Source organism: Stegostoma tigrinum, chromosome 33, assembly GCF_030684315.1.
Source record: "Stegostoma tigrinum isolate sSteTig4 chromosome 33, sSteTig4.hap1, whole genome shotgun sequence".
NCBI classification, from domain to species: Eukaryota; Metazoa; Chordata; class Chondrichthyes; order Orectolobiformes; family Stegostomatidae; genus Stegostoma; species Stegostoma tigrinum.
The window spans coordinates 21,801,696-21,822,430 of NC_081386.1; the positions used below are offsets into that span (position 1 = coordinate 21,801,696).

Consider the following 20,735-nt stretch of genomic DNA (forward strand, 5'->3'; position numbering starts at 1 on the left):
TCAGGCGACAGAAAACCGAATGCTGCCTTTGATTTGTCTGAAAGCGGCCCGAGGCAAGTGCAAGATGTCAAACGAACAGAACAACAAAAAAAAAGACGGCGCTGCTCTTCCTCAGGTTAAACCGGTTACAATGAAGAGACGGAGAAGGCGGTAGCGCGGGGGGGGGGGGAGGGGTGGCACTGACAGGGAGAAGGCAGCTCATTACGTCAAGGCACCCCCCCCCCCCCCCAAGGCTTGGAGCCTCCACCTCGACTCCATTGATCAGATCTGAATCGGCATACATCCCTCGGAAAAGACATCTCCAGAGGAATGACAAAGGTATCACCACTGCCAAGGGCGACACTGACAGTACCCCACACCTTGCGGGAAGGCACTGCCCCAGCTCTGTGCTTCACGGTGAGTACGTGTTGCCTGGGGAGGGGGGAGTGCAGTCCAGGATTTTGCACAGTGCACATCACGCCGCCCCCGCCCCGCTTTGCCTTTTCCCGGAGCTGAGCTCCCCTCAGGGTGTTGGCGGGAAACACCACTGCCCGGAAGCTGTGTCCAATCAGAGAGCTCTCTGCACCCCCCGCTTTCTCCTGGATACAGTCCGGCCCACCCCCACTACCCCATTGGTCAAGGGCTGGGGAGGGAGCTGCCAATCAGAGAATCCGGGGCTGGACAGCAGCCCCCGCCCCGGCTGCTCGCCTCCAACGGGGATCGGAAGCTGTTCCTCCCTCTGTGTGTGTGTGTTTGTGTGACTCTGTTCCTCTCTCTGTCTGTCTGTCTGTGTATATGTGCTCTCCAACACTTCTCAGCATCTCTCTCAAGTAAGTCCTCTTTTTTACACCTTCCATTTCCCTTTAACTCTTAGCAGCAACTATTCTGTGAACTGTCAGGTCAATCCTGACTTTCACCTAAGTTTTTCCCCCTTCTCCCCTTTATTTGAGTGTGTCGGGGGGGGGGGGCGAGGTTTAAATCTCTGTTGTTCACTCTGATATTGATGCTTTTTTGTGTGTGTGGCTGGGAGGGTGATGTTTAGTCTGGATATTCTAACCCAAACAGTTTCTAGCTCTAATTATTGTAAGTGTTTATACATTTTAATATTTTAATGTGTGACTCTGCGATTATATATTACTGCCATCATATTTAAGTGACAACTCATTAGTAGATGATGTATTCTCTCTCCTGGCCTCCCCGCCTCTGGTTGTTCCCCGCACAGCTCTCAACCGGGTTCCGGTGTTTTAACGGGAGGAGGTCGTGGCGGGGATCAATGGGGCAGAGAGCCACCAATCCCAATTCTGCGCCCCCCCCCCCCCCTTCCCCGCGCTTCCATGGCTCCAATCCAGAGTTCAGCCCCGCTCACACTGATGGCTTGCTCCTTGTGTCCTGGCGGCTGGGAACCTCTGCACGCACTCGCCTCCACTGGCAGCATGCACCCCGCCTCATTTTATTCTTTCCTTCTTTAAATCAGGAGCAAGGCAGAGAGAAATTGAATTCAAATCATCCTCCCTTTGTTCATATAGACTTTCTCTGGAGTGCTGCACCCTGAACAGTTTTGTTTGTTCCAGTTTTACTGAAATCAGCCACCTTCGCTTGCTAACCCGGTGCAGGAACCTGGGATAGGAAAGAGTGATAGAAAATATATTCATCCCGTTAACAATTTGTAGTCACGATCTCACTCCTCAGGGGCTGGTTCTCTCAATACTTAGTAAGATGAAAATTAAAAAGAATGTTCTTTCATGAGTGTTCCTGCGTCTTATTTACCCTTTTAATTTAATTTCCCTCACGCCGTCATCTCGGTGCAGTTGTAATTTGTGTCTGGAGATCTCTTTGAATAACCAGAATAAATCACGCTTGGTCTTTTTGGTGTCGGGAGCCGAACCCATTTTGAACTGCGCATTAACATTCTGACAGGTGCTATTACAGCTACAGTACACGCTGAGTTATTATCATTGCATCTACGTGTTCGCCAGTTATACATTCTCGCCTCCTAAATTGCGTTAACATAGAAAAAACCATAAATATGATCCACAAGCTGCTGTTCAATCTGAGTGTCGCACGGAATGTAGGGGAGTCTGCAGGAAAGGGCAGTTTTCTATGGGAAAGACTCTTTCTGTTCATTCGGATATCTCAATGAAATACCCGACGTACAGTTTAACTGTGTTTACACAGTTGTATTCTGTGCAGCCAGGATTATGTCAGCGAATCTTTAATCACAGCAAACAAACGACTTGTGTTGCTCAGTGGAAGCTCTTTTCATAGCCCCACTTTGTTTTCAGTCAAATGCCCCTTTTTCACTCTAAATATTCAGCAGAATCTAGAAGTGTCTTATAAGTACAACACAGTAGATAGAGGTGTTGTTATTTTGTAGATTTTAATTTACTTTAGATGTACAATATTGAAACATTAGAGAAACCAGAGTTAACGCTTCGGATCCGGTGACCCTTAGAACTGTTCTGAGGGTCACCGATCCCGAAACGTTAACTCTGATTTCCCTTCACAGATGCTGTCAGATCTGCTGGGCTTTTCCAGCAACTTCTGTTTTTTTTTGTTTCTGATTTACAGCATTCGCAGTTTTTTTTATTGAAGGATTAGGACCTTGCATCATAAATGTTTAGGGATGGCAGTGTTAATACATGGAAATGTTTATTTTTATTCTGTAATTAATATGATTGTTACAGCTACCGTATGAAATGTTTGCCCTTCACATATTTTGTGTTATCCCCTTTTGTTAAATTGTGTTCACAACACAGTTCCAGTCAACACCACCTGTATCAATAGTAATACTGTGTAACTATTCCTGTACAAGTGAAGTGAAAACATTTCACTGTTTGTGATAGAGCTACATGATTGGATTTGGTCCTGTTTAATCTAGGCTATTAATGTTCACCAGTATTTTCTTGAGAATAATTAACTGTGAAGATGCTAAAGCTTAGAATATGGTTGGTGTATTTCATCTAGAACTCTGGTATCAAAATAAGATGTTGTTGAACTTGTGAAGACTGGGATGTGGAAAAAATAATTTCTGCCAAATATTGAGGGTTAATTGTAACATTTAGTAACCACATTGCTACTGTGATGTGACTTTTGTTTGCCACAGCCTTTTTGTGGCTGAGTCTCCAGGTAGATCCACATTTAGGGCTCACTTCAGAATGGAGTACATGGAATAAAAGCTAAATAACAGGTGGGTTTTACTGGTTGACAGAGGTGAGTTTAGGCTACATCTTCTTCAATGAACTGACTCTAAAACCCCTTGCCAGAAGTTTCATTACCCTTCACCACCCCAAAGAAAAGCTAATTGATTGTTGCAGTTGAATATTGCCAAATGTCTTCTCATTCCCTCCGTTTTTAACATTGTGAAAACTTTCAGGACATTGCTAAAGCATTCAGGGATCTGACTGTCCAATCACAGTGTCATTCTTGAAAACAATGTAAGAGAAATAAATGTAAAATTTCATCTCTAAAACCTGGAGAAATTCTTAATAGGTGGGCTGCAGAACTCTGGCCAATATCCAAGCCCAAAATTTGAGACCTACTACTGTTGTCCATCATTTAATGTCAACAGAAAAATGTGCAAAAATGCTGATAGATTATGGCCCATGTTATAATGCACACCAATAATAAGTAGCATTTAGCTAGAATCATACAGATCCAGATGAAATTGTGGGTAAAAATGTTTGATAAGACAAGTGGATTTTAAAATGGTACAATTGGGCAGAAAGGCAAATAAATCCCATTCAGCTCAAGTTAGTCTACATGTTTGATGAGGTATTTCCATCCACTTTATTTCTGTAACGTTTCTGGTCAGGACTCTTCTTCAGAAAACTTCTGAAATTTCTGCAGAAGGGTCCTGACACAAAACACCATTGTTCCTGCTCCTCTGATGCTGCTTGGCCTGCTGTGTCCCTTCTGCCCCATACTGTGTTGGCTCTGACTCCAGCATCTGCAGTTTTTGCTAGCTCCTTTATTCCTGTGATTGGTTAAATTTGCCCCATTGGACAATTGAGATTTACTATTAGAGGTTAGGGGGTGATCAATGAAAGAAATGAATTGGAATCAGGGTCAGTTACTTAAAGCTTGGGATTTTGGGAAACATTAAGTGTAACTAATCTTTTTGCAGATAATCCTTTTTACTCCCATTGCAGAATTCACTATTGTCCGGCATCATTGACACTGCAGATTATTTGGAGTTATTTAAAAGGTGTGTGACTTTTGGTGAACTCAGTTTCATGATAAATATAGCAATTTATGCTGGGCATTGATTCTTTCTGTCACTGGAAATCCAGATTTATAACTTTCTGCTCTGAAGCTACAAATGGGATTTCCATTGCACTTCAGGCCAAGTTACTGAAGAGGAGCAGGGGCAGATCCGGGGAAATGTTTAGCCTCGGTCTTTCTTCATCTCCTGATATTCTTGGTCTCAGTGGCTCTTCTGACCTCAGATGAAGCTCTCGCATCTCTTTGATTGCTAATTCTGGCTCCCAGAAGCTTTGTTTCTTTTTTTTTCCCCTTTTCATTTCAGTAACAAGAACTCTTAACGTTATCTATAAAGTCCATGTTTGCCTAAAACTTGAATGCTGACCCATATCTGGAAGGCTCTTCAAACATCTCTTGCACTCCTGCGGAGCTGAAAAGAAATGTGTACTGATAGCTGATCAGCATCTCATGCCAGTTCTCTATCGTTTCTCCACAACTATGCATCAAAGCCTTTTCTGCCTGTATTTTATCAATGTTACTGTGGTCACTGCTGCTTTAAAGATCCCTGCCAAGCTCCAAGTGAGCTATTATGGGTGAAAGAAGAATACGTTACAGATACATGCATATCCCCTGCAGCCCAAATGAGAGATATAGCCTGCAGTTTTTTGCCCTGTGTTTAGTGTAAACAGATGCCTCTGTTCAATGGATTATGATTGAAATCTTATTGCTAGGATTTGTTTAGTGTTGATAGCTTTGAATAAGCTACAATTCCCAAGCAAGTGCTGTTTCTTCTTCATAATTTGCAGTATGCATAGATGTTGTGATTACTGATGACCGAAGTGGTATCCCTCAGTACTTTGTTTTTTTTTCCTCCTTTCTGTGAGTTAGGTGTGTCAGTAAACTTTATTTCTGGGCACTCGTGTGCTCAGGTGGAACTTCAGTAATAGTGGACACTGTGTGTAATTAGAATTCAAAGGCTAAGAGTAGAAACAGGTCATGCCAAAAGACTCGTTGGGTAAAATGGTCATTAGACAATAGCCTGCAATTCAAATAGGAAGTAGCTATAAATTACACAATTGAAGTGCAATTCTGAAATATATTTTGCTACATTTTAAAAGTGAAGAAAAATGTGTGTCTCACCTTTTTGGATAGTTTGTAAGCCTCCGAACTAGAAGGAGTTTCTAGTCTCACTTCAGCAGTTGAGCATAACAATCAAAGCTGACATTCCAGTGTGGTACTGAAGCAGTGCTGCACTATCAGAAGTGTGTGCTTTCAGATGAGGTGTTAAACTGAGGACTCCTCAGATGGAAGTAAAGATCCTGTGGTACTATTTTGAGTAAAGGAGCCATCCCAGTATCTGTCTAAGCAAAACAAATTATTTGGCCATCACCTTTTCTGTACTGGGACTTTGTGCAAATTGGCTTACAGCAGGGACTGCCATTCAGCAAAGTACTTCATCAACTGCATAGTGCTTTAGGAGGCCCTTAAGTTGAGAAAGATAGCTTATCAAAACAACACATTATGAATAGAAAATAAAAGAAAATTTGTGAGAGAAATAGAGTCTCACCAATCCTCTTCCAAGTCAGCAATAACAGAGAAATGTGAAGAGGAACAAGTTAATAATGAAGAAATTTAGGGAAAAAAATGTCAGAAGAACACAAACAGAAGAAATAATAACACTATTTGGAAAACATACAAGGAAAAGCAGTGTGCTTAATAGGACAATGCAGAAAGCAAACAGCCGAAGGAAGCAAAAGCCAAAGATAAAGATGAGAGCTTAGAAAGATGCCAGTTTATGGGGCAGGTAAATTTAAAATTGAAGAATATTTGACTGGAAAGTTTTTAGAAAAGAAACATTACAAGTTAAATATTTCACATTGGTTCCTCAGCAAATGCCAGGATTGTGGAATAGGAAATTATGCACCCCAAGTCTCTCCAGATACTGTTGACCTTGTGCAGAGGAGATGGAGTAGAAAGTCATATATCATCTACCTTTATTTGCAGGGAGGCAGGTTTAAGGCTGTGGCTGCTAGGCAGTTATGTCGTGTAACTGAAGGGTTGTGTGTAATCATCAAAAAATAGAGATGCTACTTCAGAGTAGCCTGGGAGTTAAAGCAAAGCTGCTCAACCTGGACAACCATGGTCAAGATGACCATGAGAATCCTAACAGTTAGGGTCACAGATCTGTCAGAAGTTGGACTACCTGTTACTTTTTATGAAACTGTTTCAGAACACATCCAAAGTGGGGAGGGAAACTTGACTCACCTTTCTCTCAGAATTGACATTATTTTTTGTTAATCTTATGTGTCTTTTCTTCCAAGTTAAAGAAAGGCTTTCATCTTTCAATACATGAGTGATTGGACGAAAGTTCCTTTCTGCTGTTGAAAGAATCTGTTGTGAAATTATTTTTGTATACCATTGGACTAAACCTATTGCTAGTGGATCTGTAGCCTCCAGCTCAAAGCTCTCATCAGCACAGCTCAGAACCACTCTATGTACAGCTCTAAGTTGGCAGCTTTGTTCAGCTTTTTTAGGAGTTCTGTTGTAAAAAGTAGTAAAAGTTCACGTGAGCTCAGTAGGGCTGCTCTTTCGAGATGAGGATAATGGCACTTTCTTGGAGTGTGCTTGACTTTGGAGCAGGCAGATTCCATGATGAATGCCTGCTGTTGCCAAAGGGAGTTGAAACTGGGCATGTGTATCATTCCAATACATTGATATCTCTTGCCTTTAATGAGCACAAGAAGGAGCTCCAGATTCTCTCTGCACCCCTGTGGATAACTTTTGGACATAGATGTTCATGAAAATCAGCCTGGGAAGTGGCAGCCTTGCGAGTAATCAAAGTTGCAGCCATTGATGTGCGAGCAAATGATCTGGTGTTCCTATGCAGCAGCCTCCAGCAAAGTACCTGTTGTAACAAATGAAAAGAAATGCTTGAAGTAAATGAAGCAAGGTTAGGAGCTACCAAATGAGGGCACCAGATACTGTACATCCTCTAATGGTACGTTAATGCTAGGCTGGAACCCCTACTATTTCATGATATTCCATTGCTGTCGTATCAGTATCTAGTGGGAAAGAAAAATTAATGGAATTATAGGTAGATCAAAGCTGTGAAATGATTGACGGCATTTTACTCAATAACCTTTTCTCACTTGCCAATTTTGATTGTGGTATAGTGCCCTACTTGCAAATAATTTATCTTATTTACTTGATTCCTTTGTGCACATTTGTCTGCTGATGTTCTGGCCTCTGTCTTTGTAGAGCAGCTTTATAATTTTTTGATTTGCAGCATGGCTGAAACAGGTTTCAGTATGGTAATAAGAAACATGGTTTTACACCTGCATATTGCAAGGATTATTTCCTTTGCTAATTTGCGAATCATATGCAAGTCAGCAACCACTCAACTGGCTTAGTTCGCTTTCATGCCAGAGGATCTCATCTCATTGCCTAGCAGCACTCCTGGAGACTTAAAAAATGTTAATGTGAAAACTGAACCTAACTAAACAGATATATATTGAATCTTCTTATCCTCTGGGATCTTAGATATTTATAATTGTCTCTTTTCATGGTTTGCTCATGTTCTGGTACAAGTTTTGCTTATTCGATTTTTGCTAGGTTTCTTTAACCCGAGATTGCTAAATTGTCGCGGTTTGAATATTGAGAGGAATGTGTGAGGGATGCATACTGATTTGCTCCCATGGCATATTTAGGTGCATCTACCCAGTAACTACACAAACTGTGTGCTGCAACTGTATCATGCAAAAATCCATGAAAAAATTTACACATGAAATTTGAAACCTAAACTAGACCATTTAATGCAAATTGTAAAACTTCATGGAATATTCCACTTGCCCTTATTAAAGCAGTTGGTTACTTTATGAAGTTCTGTGCGATTCAAGGATAAAGTAAGAACCAGAGACAACACAGTGTGGACCTGGAAGAACACAGCGGGTCAGGCAGCATCAGAGGAGCAGGAAAGTCGATGTTTCGGGTTGGTACCTTCTGAAGAAGGGTCCCAACCTGAAACGTCGACTTCCCTGCTCCTCTGATGCTGCCTGTCCTGCTGTGTTCCTCCAGCTCCTCACTGTGTCTCTGACTCCAGCATTTGCAATTCTTGCTGTCTCTAAGAGAGAACCATCCTATGCTTTTGACTGCAGAATGTAGGTTAAACTGCTAAAGATCTACCTCCTGTTTTCTGTAGCTTTTGAGGATTTCTTATTATAATAGATTGCTTCTGAAGATTTTTTTAAAAGACAGCAGTCCAAGATTTTTACTACTTTTTTTTTGTACGGATTGAAGCTTTAAAATCTTTAAAGGAACAGGATGAGGCCACTTAGCACCTGAAGCAAGTCCTGTTGGTCAGTCATTCTTGACTTGATCGGACCTAACTCCATGTTTGATGGGCTCACAAGTCCTCTGTGGTATATTAGATCCAACTGGCTTCCACAACATGAAATAATTCCACAGAGGCCGGTATCCCATCACCAAGTCACCTTTTATTTACATGTGCACTGTGCCTGCCTCCAGTCCAGCTTTCTCAGACCCAGCTCTGAGTGAATGGAACCTCTGCCACTCCTCTATATCTGTCAGCCAAGGCCCCCTGATCAGATCAGATTAACAACTCTAATCAGGGAACTCATATTCCAAGAGATCCACCTGGCTGACCTTGTTACAATCACCAAGGATTGGCCTTTTATAACCTTTTAAGAAACAGTCTCTAAAGGGATGCCAGGAAATGTCTTAATCATTTCACAAGCTTAAAGTACCTGAACTACATGATCACAGTGCTTCCTGCAGAAACTTGAATACGAACACAGGCATTTTTGTGTTAATAAGAGTGGACAGACTTGCATTTGTATAGTGCCTGATTTCACAATATCCCTAAGCTATTTATAACTAGTAAGCTAATTTTTGAAGTGTTGTCAGTGTTGTAATATTGTAAATATAGACATGGGAGAGTTTTATTGGCAGGCGTCTTGGTGTTGGATATGAAAATAGTTGAGAGTTTTATTGCTTGTTCTCTCGTCTATGGATCCTTCAAGCTTGTGAGTAAACGTAAGTTGATGGCTCAGATTCTGAAGTTGTAATTGCCATCATTATTCTGTGAAACTGGCACAAATTTCAGGTGTCACACCACACAGTCAAATGCAGATTTCCAGAATTCCTGTTTCTAATTCTTTGATTATCCGCGTAGTGCTTCTGCTGAGGTTCTCACAGTTGGAAGTGAATTAGAAATCACTGATTTGATGTGAACTTTTGCTTTTTATTCTATTATTCTCATGGTAAAATAACTGAAGAGGCTGAACTTTGATTGAGGTATAGTCTTTTTAATGGCATATTAAGTCAGAGTTATTGGTGAAAAACCTTGTTGGTCTTCAAAAGAAAGCTAATTTTGTTTTTGTGAAAGCTGAGATTTCTCTTTTCCACCCAAAAAACATTCAAATTGTTTAAAAAGGTATTTCAAATGTTACGATATTTAAGATACTACATAATTCCTTACGTCCAGCCATATCTTTACTGCACCTTCTGTTAATTTACAAAGGGATGATAGAGCTTGTTTGTTAGTTCCTGTGTGTGAGAATTCTTCACTAGCATTGGCTGTTTAACCTTCTTGATGATACCTCTGTGGCTGCGTGCAAGAAATCTCCCATAGACTGTGCCAGAATTTTATTAACAGTACAAAATGTGAAATCCAAACAAGAAAAGTGGTTAGACCTTTGTGGCAGCTTCCCTCAAGATTAAGTGATGGGGAATCATCACAAAATTTAGGTCATTGCTTTCGTTAAGGAAATTAATGCGCTCTGTTTGGAAAAGAGCTATGTGACTTGCATCTTTGAAAGCTCAATAATGAGTGCCCACTTTCCTGAAATAACAAGGCATCTGCATAATTCTATTGAAAAAGAAAAGTGGGAGAAATCATTGCACGTTTCAATTTGAAAAGAAAACCGTATCTTTTATTTGTGAAATGAAAAGCTGGATTAGTCTCGTTTTTACTGCCTTTCTGGGTAATATCTCAGTAATTGCTTCAGTGTTTAACAAGACATTCAGCACTTGGCAAATTATAGGTTATTACTATAAGTAGTGAATGTTAAATGCGACAAAGAAGTTTGACATCAATAAGACAGCAGATATGGGCTAGATTATTGACATGTAACTAACCACAGCCCTGACTGTAGGAGACTACACAATGTATGGGTTTGATTTTTTTTAAATTGCATAAGGTTGAAAATGATACATCAATTACAACAAAATTGTGCAAAAGTAATATGATGTTCTGCAGGACTGCAATGCAGCCTTTTAGCTATTATCAGAATCCTGTTACAATTCTTTACAGTATAGATATCATTGGAATTATATAATAGATGAAAATCTGCCTTTGTTTTAATGTACCATAGCCAGTATTATACAAGAATTGGGATGTGGAACTGAGGTTGAAGGTAAAGTAAATTTGGAGTACAAGCCTTTGTGTTTTTCATGTGATAAATTTGCTTATTTTCATTGGTGGTTCAGTCGAGTTTTGAAAGAACTGTGAAGCCAGTTTAATTAGAAGAAATACAGAGAACCAATGATAGTTTGTTATTTAAATTTGTTACAATGGGCCATACAGGTTCAAGACTTGCACTTGCTGAATTAGCTGCTCTCAGCCGTAAGGCAGTTGGGTATGATAGTTTGCCGGGAAGGTGAAAAGAGATGGAGCAGATTTCTGGCTCCTGTTAGCCTTTGTGTGATATATGTATTAGACAAGATCAGGATCAGATTGGTCTGATGTACCCTCTGCGGACAAATAGAAACATAGAAGATAGGAGCAAGAGGAGGCCATTCAGCCCTTCAAGCCTGCTCCGCGATTCTTCACGATCATGGCTGATCATCCAACTCAATAGCCTAATCCTCCTTTCTCGTCATAACCTTTGATCCCATTTGCCCCAAGTGCTATATCTAGCTGCCTTTTGAATACATTTGATGTTTTGGCATCAATTACTTCCTATGGTAATCAATTCCACAGGCTCACCACTCTTTGGGTGAAGAAATGGCTCCTCATCTCTACCCTAAATCGCCTACACAAAATCCACATAACCAACTCCTGTTTCTGGACACACCCACCATCAGGAACATCCTCCTTGCATCTACCTCGTCAGTCCTGTTAGAATTTTATACATCTGAGACCTTCCTCATTCATTTGAACTCCAGTGAAAACAATCCCAACCTAGTCAATTTCACCTAATACATCAGACCTGCCATCTTCGGAATCAGCCTGGTGAACCATCACTGCACTCCCTTGAGAGCAAGAGCATCCTTCCTCAGAAAAGGAAACTGAAACTGCACACAATATTCCAGGTGTGGCCTCACCAAGGCCCTGTGTAACTGCAACAACACATCCCTGCGCCTGAACTGGAAACCTCTCTCAATGAAGGCCAAAATACCATTTGCCTTCTTTACTGCCTGCTGCACCTGCATGCTTGCCTTCAGTGACTGGTAAACAAGGACACCCAGGTCCTGCTGCACAATCCCCTGTCCCAATTTACAGACATTCAGGTAGTAATCTGACTTCTTGTTTTTGCTTCCAAAGTCAACAACCTCACGTTTATCCAAATTATACTGCACCATTGAGTTGCCCACTCACCCAATATGTCTGGATCATGTTGAAGCAACTCTGCATCTTTGTCACAGTTCACATCCTCCTGCCCAACTTGGTATCATATGTTATAGGTTCTGAGGTTCAGGCTTACTTCTGAACAATAGCCACTGAGTAAAGTATGGGAGAGTGGCCAAAGCATGTGGAACTGTAACCTAGAAATTCAAATTCCCAGGAGGAAAAATGAGGGCAGAGGAGAATTTTAATGATGTATTACAGCAGGGACTTCTCATAGCATGAAGGAGATCTCAATATTTACGTTACGAGATGTCAATATTCATCAATATTTATGCAACTTTACAGATAATGTATACACTGTTGCCAATTACAAACACATCAGATTCAGTGTTAGTATTTTGTTAATTGACCTCGATGTTGTTGGATAAAGAAACATTTTCTTTCGCTGGGACTGGATAAACAAAATGTTCAAAATCCTGTAAACTGCCTGGAGCAATAGCTCCGTAAAGTTTTGGGAAACAGTCTTGTTCATGAGTCACAGAACTGACGGCATGGGAATGGATTTCTGTTTGTTTGTTGTGGTAAGTCCTGCTGACTCTCTGCTTAATATTTAAGTAGAATCCAGAGTTTAGTTCAGAACAGCCACCAAGAGGAACATGGATATGGCCTGAGGAATATGTTCATTTTCTGTGACAAATTAAGAACTATAAGCAGCAAAGGTAAATCAAAGCTGATAGTGTGCCTGAGCAGCTATGACAACAAAAGTTAATGGTGTGGTAGATGTGCTACAACAGTTTCCCCTCTCCATCCCTACAGCTCGAGTTATTTTTCTGGCAAGTATTACACACATCCGGGGTCATTTAGTTCAGTTGTCTGGACAGCTAATGAGTGAGGCCAACGGTGCGGGTTTAATTTCCACCCCAGCCGAGGTTACTACGAAGGTCCTGCATTCTCAACCTTATCCCTTGCCTGAGATGTGGTGACCCTCTGGTTAAACTCAGTTGCCTCTCTCTAATGAGAGAGCAGTCCTCCAGTATCTGCGGCACTGTTACCTTGACACACATCCTGTCTTCAAGCAAAACCATTGTTTACTGATGCAATATACATGTTTTCTTCCTTGTAGAAAATGCTCTGGCTACACAAGACTGAAAGTACAAAGAGAGCAAGCATCACACAGCAAACTGAGGTCTGGATCCTTTAATTCAGCCGCCCACGTGCTTCTAAACTGGTTCCCACGAAGTGTCTGTGCTAGAAATTTCATGTATCTGAAACCTCCCTGAAGAATTAGCTGGAATATGCATTACACATTAAAGTCAAGGATAGATTGTAAGGTATCAGTTCGGTGTGATTGCTTTATATGCCCCGAAACCACAATTATACAGCTGAATGAACTTAACCAAGGATGAAAAGGATTATGATAGAGTATGTAAACTGATCGGCTTTTAGCATTTCTGAAGGATGCTTCAAAATCAAGAAATTTTACAGAATTAAATAAAAATATTAAGTAGCAATAAAGGTAGGTGAATACTGTCGCTTGGTATAATATTCATTGATATGGCACATCTTGGGTTCTTTATTGCTTTTCACAGACAAATTGTTGCCTTTAGCCTGGCCTTACATTGAATAGACACAGCAATTAGAATTCATCCCACATTATACTCTGTTAATAGCTGACTCCACCCATTTATTGCACTGTCTGTGTCATTGACTTTCATTGTGACTGTGGTTTCAATATCTTAGAAAGCACTACGTTGACCAGCTCACTCCAACTTTATCATTTCATGGGCTCAGCTGAGATTCCTCATGTTGCTGTAGATGCTGGGCAAAAGGAGAAAAAAAAATACATGAAGAATATCAAAATTAATGAGTTGTTTACAAAACATCAACAGGTATACAACTGCTGCCACATTCCTAAAGCCAGCAATAAAACTCCCTATTCAAATAGCTGTGATAACACGGTGTGAAGCTGGATGAACACAGCTGGCTGAGCAGGCAAGTTTGATGTTTCGGGTCGAGACCTTTCAAACGTCAAACTTTCCTGCTCCTCTGATGCTGTTTGGCCAGCTGTGTTCATCCAGCTTCACACCATGTTATCTCAGATTCTCCAGCATCGGCAGTTCCTACTATCTCTGTTCAAACAGCTGTGTTTTGTTTTGTTGAAAATGTAACCTGTGTGACAGGAAACCTAAGAGAACAAAGATGTTTATTAAGACATCAAAGGCTGTCTGGAAGACAACACTTCCTTGGACTCTTCAGCCTTTCAAAGAAATCTCTCCTCGCGCAAGCATTATGAACCACACAAAGCTGCTCTTGTGCATCTGGAGTCCTTTTCTGAAAAACAAGTTTATAAAATTGATTAGTATGGTACTAAAGGTATAGAGTGGAGATATCGGAAGGCACTTTTGGTGTATCTCTTCGTAAGCTGCAGAAATGGATACAAAGAATTAACTTCGCCAGTGTGTCACATCCTTACAGTTGCCTTATCAGCATCCATCTGTATGGAGTATCTGGATGGAATCTTTTCAGGTTCAGAACGATGTGGTTTATGGTGAAATATGTGTCAAAGTCGGGCAAGATGTTCAGCAAGGACCATCTCCACATCTTGTTCGCTTCTCTCAAGTAGCATGGCAAGTGTCTCTCCAAGTGGTGGTGAATTCCCAACAGTCACCCATTACTCCTTGTTAAACACTTTGTAAACAGAGGCCACCTCGTCCATGGATTGTGCTGTGCAAACTAGCCATCGGGAAACCGAACATGGAAACCAGAACAGACTATGGTTGGGTTCAACTCGTTGCTTTCTTCAAAAGAGCTCCACATTGGACACTGGACAACAGCATGTTGGGAATGTTCCACGGGCACCAGGCACACTCATCATGCATCCATGGGCATTGACTTCCAGCACGTACCAGTCTCTAGGAACATTCATGTCACATGTCCAAGTCAGTTGATGCTGATGCACCTCAGTCCTCCAGCATGCACCATACTGGCTGCTATCATCATAATGCTGCAGCTAGGCCATTTCTGTGCTCAGGACCACACAGCCAATGCATGGACTTGACCAGACTGTGTCTTTGGGCTCTTCATGTGCTATCATAGCACTCACTCACTCTGAGCCGACCTGGATGCTGACTTCAACCCTACCTTGCATTACCTTGCCTTTTTACACATTGGCCCCTTGCCCAGAGATACTAGGGTAATATTATTTCCGTCTTGCCTTGCTATTTAGCACAAACACAAAGCCTGGAAACTTGCTGTGGTCAGCAGGCCTCACTACAGGCAAGAGGAACAATCTTTGCTCAAGATGTCCTGGCACAGTGAGTCAAGGGCAGCCTGTGATACCATCCTCGGAGCATTCTGAGTCAAGATCCTCTGCTTATAAGGGGTGAGGAGCTGAATGATGCATCCTTGTTGATTCTTTCGACCCTGTGTTGAGCTGTTCTTGCTCCTGGAGTGACAGCAAGGCAGATATTAAGGAAGATGAAAGTGAGCGGCACAGCTGTTACTGTTGGTGCAGGCGAAGAGGTAGCCTGGGTGAGCGAGGAGGGATAGCACGGCGGGAGTGCAGCGTGAGTGATGTTGCAGATTGGGGTGGGTGAGGGTGAGTGGGGAAGACATGGCATGCAACAGTGAGAACGGGTAGAGAATGAACCTAGCTGGGAATTGGATAGAGTAGCAGAGATAGGGTGGATGGCAGCTACTGGTGAGAAAATGATGACAGACAAAGGGCCCTGCTTTTGGATTCTGGAGCTCCGGTTAGATGGGATGGCACAGTGATGTCACTTCCCCATCCCCTGGACATTAAAAGGGTGGAGCCATTCCTCCAAACAGCTGAGACTGCAATGAATGTCAACCTTGGTCTGGTGTCATGGCCTCCACTGCTCGCCAAGGGAAAGGGGAAGTGACATCTCTGTACTACACCCTCCAGCAGGAGCTGTGGAACCCAAAAGCAGGACCCATGTCTGTCATGCCCAGAGTAAATAATCAGGAATTATGCAGGGCAACTCCAGACTGATTGTGCTTGTCCTTCTGCACCACAGCCTGTTAAATATGACCGCAGGGTTGTTGGTCACATTCTGGGATCTCTGGTGGATGGCACAGAGTAGGATGGGGGTGGAAATTAGATGCGATATTTGCTGTCGGGGCTGAAACGCTAATTAATATATCAAGTTTGGTCAGAGTTGGCAAGAAAACTCCTTCAACCTTATGGCAAAATTTATTTCACCAAACCCAACATGGTTTACAGTTAGCCAAAAAAACCCTATAAGATTCAGCCCGTTCTCATTTTCTCACTATTCTTACACATTGTCTTTTGTTGTCAGTTTTGAAGTGCTTGCAAGTTTGCTTTTCTAATCTGCATTCTGATCAAAAATCTTATCGGACTCAAAAGGGTCACTCTGTTTCTCTCTCCACGGACCTGAGTTTCTCCAGCGCTTAGTTTTATTCAGATTTCCAGCATCAAGAGGATTTTGCTATTATTTGAGTGTTTTTATGTTGTTGCACCTCAGTACACACTTTATATCCCTTTTTACACCTCTTTGAAGTTCACCGGATTTCTGTCTTTTCCTGCATTTGAATTAAGCCTTTCTAACCCTTACTTCGTTTGTTGCGCTCAGCTGCTTATCTGCACAAAATCCATTGCTTTTTAGGGATATTGATTGGTTCTGCATCGTGGCAAAAAACTTTCTGCTGTTTGCAAGTTTATCCATTCAACGCTTCACACCAGTTCATTGTAGTCAATTCAATTCTCATCCCTTCAAAGTTTGCTTTGTGTAAATTTATACCATGTGTTATGACTCTTCTCACTACTTAAGAAAGCCCATTTGAAGTTCAATCAAAGTATGATCACCATTTCACAGTACTCCCCTTCAAACATGTAGTTCAGGATTAGTTAAAAAATTGTAATTGCTAACAAGTCATTTTGTATGTATGACATCTTTTAAGCTAATGAATGTCGTAAGATGCTTTTGTGGGATTTGTTGTAAAGCAAAATTAGATACAGCCACATAAAGAGATATTAAGACAGGTGATTGAAAACTTTGCTAACGTTCTAGGTGTATTAAAGGGTGAAAGAGAGGACGAGGCATTTAATGATGCAATTCTTGAGCTGTTGACCCAGCCACTTGAGGCGCTGTATAAAGACCCATGTGCTTTGGGAAAAACCCATCACCATGAAGACTAAATTGACAAGGCACTATTCTGAAAGGAGCTTAAGGGTTTTCGTAATTATTACATTGTTAGGTTCCAGGAAATGCCCATGTGACATCAGGTTGCCTGACATAGAATTAAAGCGTGGGTAGAAACAAGCAAGGCTATCCATGGATGGATGACAAGGAGTAGAGCTGGATGAACACAGCAGGCCAAGCAGCATCAGAGGAGCAGGAAGGCTAACGTTTCAGGCCTAGACCCTTCTTCAGAAATGTGGGAGGGGAAGGGGGTTCTGAAATAAATAGGGAGAGAGGAGTAGGTGGATAGAAGATGGATAAAGGAGAAGATATGTGGAGAGGAGACAGACAGGTCAAAGAGGCAGGGGTGGAGCCACTAAAGGTGAGTATAGGTGGGGAGGTAAGGAGATGATAGGTCAGTCCAAGGAGGACAGACAGGCCAAGAGGGTGGGATGAGGCTAGTAGTTAGGAGATGGGGGTGGGACTTGAGGTGGGAGGAGGGGATAGGTGAGAGGAAGGACAGGTTAGGAAGGTGGCGACAACATGACCTGGTTTTGGGATGTGGTTGGGGGAGGGGAGATTTTGAAGCTTGTGAAGTCCACATTGATACCATTGGGCTGCAGGGTTCCCAAGTGGAATATGAGTTGCTGTTCCTGCAACCTTTGGTTGGCATCAGTATGGCACTGCAGGAGGCCCAGGATGGACATGTCATCTAAGGGGTGGGAGGGGGAGTGGAAATGGTTTGCCACTGGGAGGTGCAGTTGTTTAGTGTGAACCAAGTGTAGGTGTTCTGCAAAGCAGTTCTCAAGTCCCTGATGTAGAGGAGGCCTCAACAGGAACAGCGGATACAGTATACCACATAAGCAGATGTGCAGGTGACCATCTGCTTCATGTGGAATGTTGTCTTTGGGTCCGGGATGGGGGTGAGTGGGGAGGTCTAGGGGCAAGTGTAGCACTTACTGCGGCTGCAGGGAAAAGTGCCGGTTGTGTTGGGGCTGGAGGGGAGTGTGGAGCAGACAAGGGAGTCCTGGAGAGAGTGTTCCCTCTGGAAAACAGATAAGGGTGGGGAGGGAAAAATGTCTTTGGTGGTGGGGTTGGATTGCAGATGGCCAAAGTGTCGGAGGATGATATGTTGGATCCGGAGGTTGATGGGGTGGTACGTGAGGACGAGGATGATTCTGTTTTGGTTGTTATTGCGGGAAAGGGGTGTGAGGGATGAGTTGCAGGAAATGCAGGAGAAACAGTCAATGGCGTTCTCGACCACTGATTGGGGGGGGGGGGGGAATGTTGCGCTCCTTGAAAAACAAGGACATCTGAGATGTTCGGGAGTGGAATACCTCGTCCTTGGAGCAGATGCGGCGGAGGCAAAGGAATAGGGAATAGGAGAAGGCATTTTAGCAGGAAGGTGTGTTGGAGGAGGTGTATACTAGGTAGCTGTGGGGATCGGTGGGCTTGAAATGGATATCAGTTTCCAGGTGGTTGCCAGAGATGGAAACAGAGAGGTCCAGGAAGGAGACAGCAGTATCAGAGATGGTCCAGGTGAACTTAAGGTTGGGGTGGAAGGTGTTGGTGAAGTGGATGAATTGTTTGAGCTCCTCGTGGGAATACGAAGCGGCGCCGATACAGGCATCGATGTAATGGAGGAAGAGGTGGGGTTTAGGGCCAGTGTAGGTGCGAAAGAGGGATTGTTCCACGTAACCTACAAAGAGGCAGGCATAGCTTGGGCCCATGCGGGTACCCATGGCCACCCCCTTTGTCTGTAGTAAGTGAGAGGAATTGAAGAAGAAGTTGTTAAGGGTGAGGACGAGTTCAGCTAAGTGGATGAGGGTGTCATCAGAGGGTGACTGGTCAGGCCTGTAGCACAGGAAGAAGCAGAGTGCCTTTAGGCCATCTGCATGGGGAATGCAGGTACATAGGGACTGGACATACATGGTAAAGATAAGGTGCAGGGACAATTTTGATTTTACAGTATAGAACAAATCAAGATTGAGGCCAGGCTCTAGGAAAATGGTGGACAGTTTTTCTGTGTATATTATGTAATTGCAAAGGATAGAGAGTTGAAGACATTAAGAGGAGGGGATGTTGGACTGAATATGATCCACTACTATTGTCTCAGAGCCATTGTATTGATGTAAGGGATTAGAGAAAGGAGTCTCTGGGGATTTTACATCATCAAGACTGTCATGACGCGATTGAGAGCGATTGATGTGAGATTTATTTAGGTAAACCAGGTTTTGAAACTTCATGGCTGTTGGTCAGTGCAACTCCAGGATCAAAGCAATTGATGTCAGAGAACTTGCAAAGTGGTGGTGGAGTTGAAAAGATTGTGAGACTGCATGCAGTGCCATATTGGTGCTGAAGTAATGTTAATGCTTTCTATTGAGTATTTCATGTGAAACCTACCTTTATAATTTAAAATATCCTTCACTTTCTACTTAATATTTTGTACAATGTCGATTGTAATTGCTTTAAAGTAAATGTTTTAAAAAATGAAATCTTCACCGTTGCTGCTCTTTCCGTTACCATCACGTGGATTTTTTTAAAAAGTTATCGGTCTCCACGGGAGTTGTTACAATGATACAGCAATTAAAGAGACCAGAAATAGGTTTTATGACTGGAGACTACAGAGATCAATGGCGCCACGGAGTCAGTTGAAACCCCCTTAAGCACAGCCTGTTCCCTCATCTGTTCTAAAATGGTTTAATCTAGAAAACTTTGATGCATTGAATTCTGGATTTGTTGTAAATAGACAATAGGTGCTGGAGTAGGCCATTTGGCCCTTCGAGCCAGCGCCACCATTCATTATGATCATGACTGATCATCCGCAATCAGCATCCTGTTCCTGCCTTATCCCCATAATCCTTGATTCCACTATCTTTAAGAGCTCTATCTATCTCTTTTTGAAAGTATCCAGAGAGTTGGCCTCCACTGCCTTCTGGGGCAGAGCATTCCATATATCCACCACTCTCTGGATGAAGAAGTTTTTCCTCAACTTTGTTCTAAATGGCCTACCCCTTATTTTTAAACTGTGTCCTCTGGTTCTGGACTCACCCATCAGCGGAAACATGCTTCCTGCCTCCAGAGTGTCCAATCCCTTAATAATCTTATATGTCTCAATCAGATCCCCTCTCATCCTTGTCCTTAGTATTCATGCTGAGCCCAGTCAAAATGAACATTAAATTATCCAATTTAGTCACTGTCTTTATTCCATGTTTTGTTGACCAGCATATTTATGCACCACCCCACTTGCACTCCCAGCATGACCATCAGGAGATTTGTATTACTCGGGTTAACTGTTAGTGGTGAGGACATTTGCAGATTGGGAGGCATTGCAAATTTCCAAACTTGAGTTGAGAAAAAAAAATCCAAAGATCGCTTTTTGTTATGTCGTTACGAGAACAAAGTGTGACTAATGTCTGCCAAACACAAGACTTTCACAGCCACTCCAAAAAGTAATGCATTGTCCTTAACAGGATAACTCAATTGAAAAGTCCATATATAAATGTGGGGAACTCCTAGTGGATATCCAATATGAATTTTGTGGCATATTCAGGCTCCTTCTTCAGGTGCAGTGCTTTCATTTGCAAAATTACCTTTGGTGAAAGCAGCTAACAACGGCATCCTTTCAAGTAACGTATGGCACCAGACAGATTCTGTACATCTGTTATATTCTGTGGAATAGCCTGAAGTGGTGAACTTTAGGAGTAATATTGACAATGGAACACAATCACTGACACCTGTCATGCCTGATCTCTTCCCCCTTAAGCTACAGCATGCAGGGGAAAATGTCAGAAAGCATCAAGTGC

General features: G+C 42.3%; 1 protein-coding gene across 3 annotated transcripts in view; it reads left to right on the forward strand.

The window, feature by feature from the left end:
- The first annotated feature begins 264 nt into the window (after positions 1–264).
- Positions 265–20,735, forward strand: part of sema6dl (sema domain, transmembrane domain (TM), and cytoplasmic domain, (semaphorin) 6D, like) — a 319,189-nt gene continuing 298,718 nt past the window's right edge. For 2 of the 3 annotated variants that reach the window (XM_048562581.2, XM_048562582.2), the window contains exon 1: positions 680–809. The gene's annotated coding sequence lies outside the window, so the exon portion shown is untranslated. Of the gene's footprint in view, positions 397–679; positions 810–20,735 lie in introns of those variants that run through there. The other variant, XM_059639301.1, reaches the window with a different exon arrangement.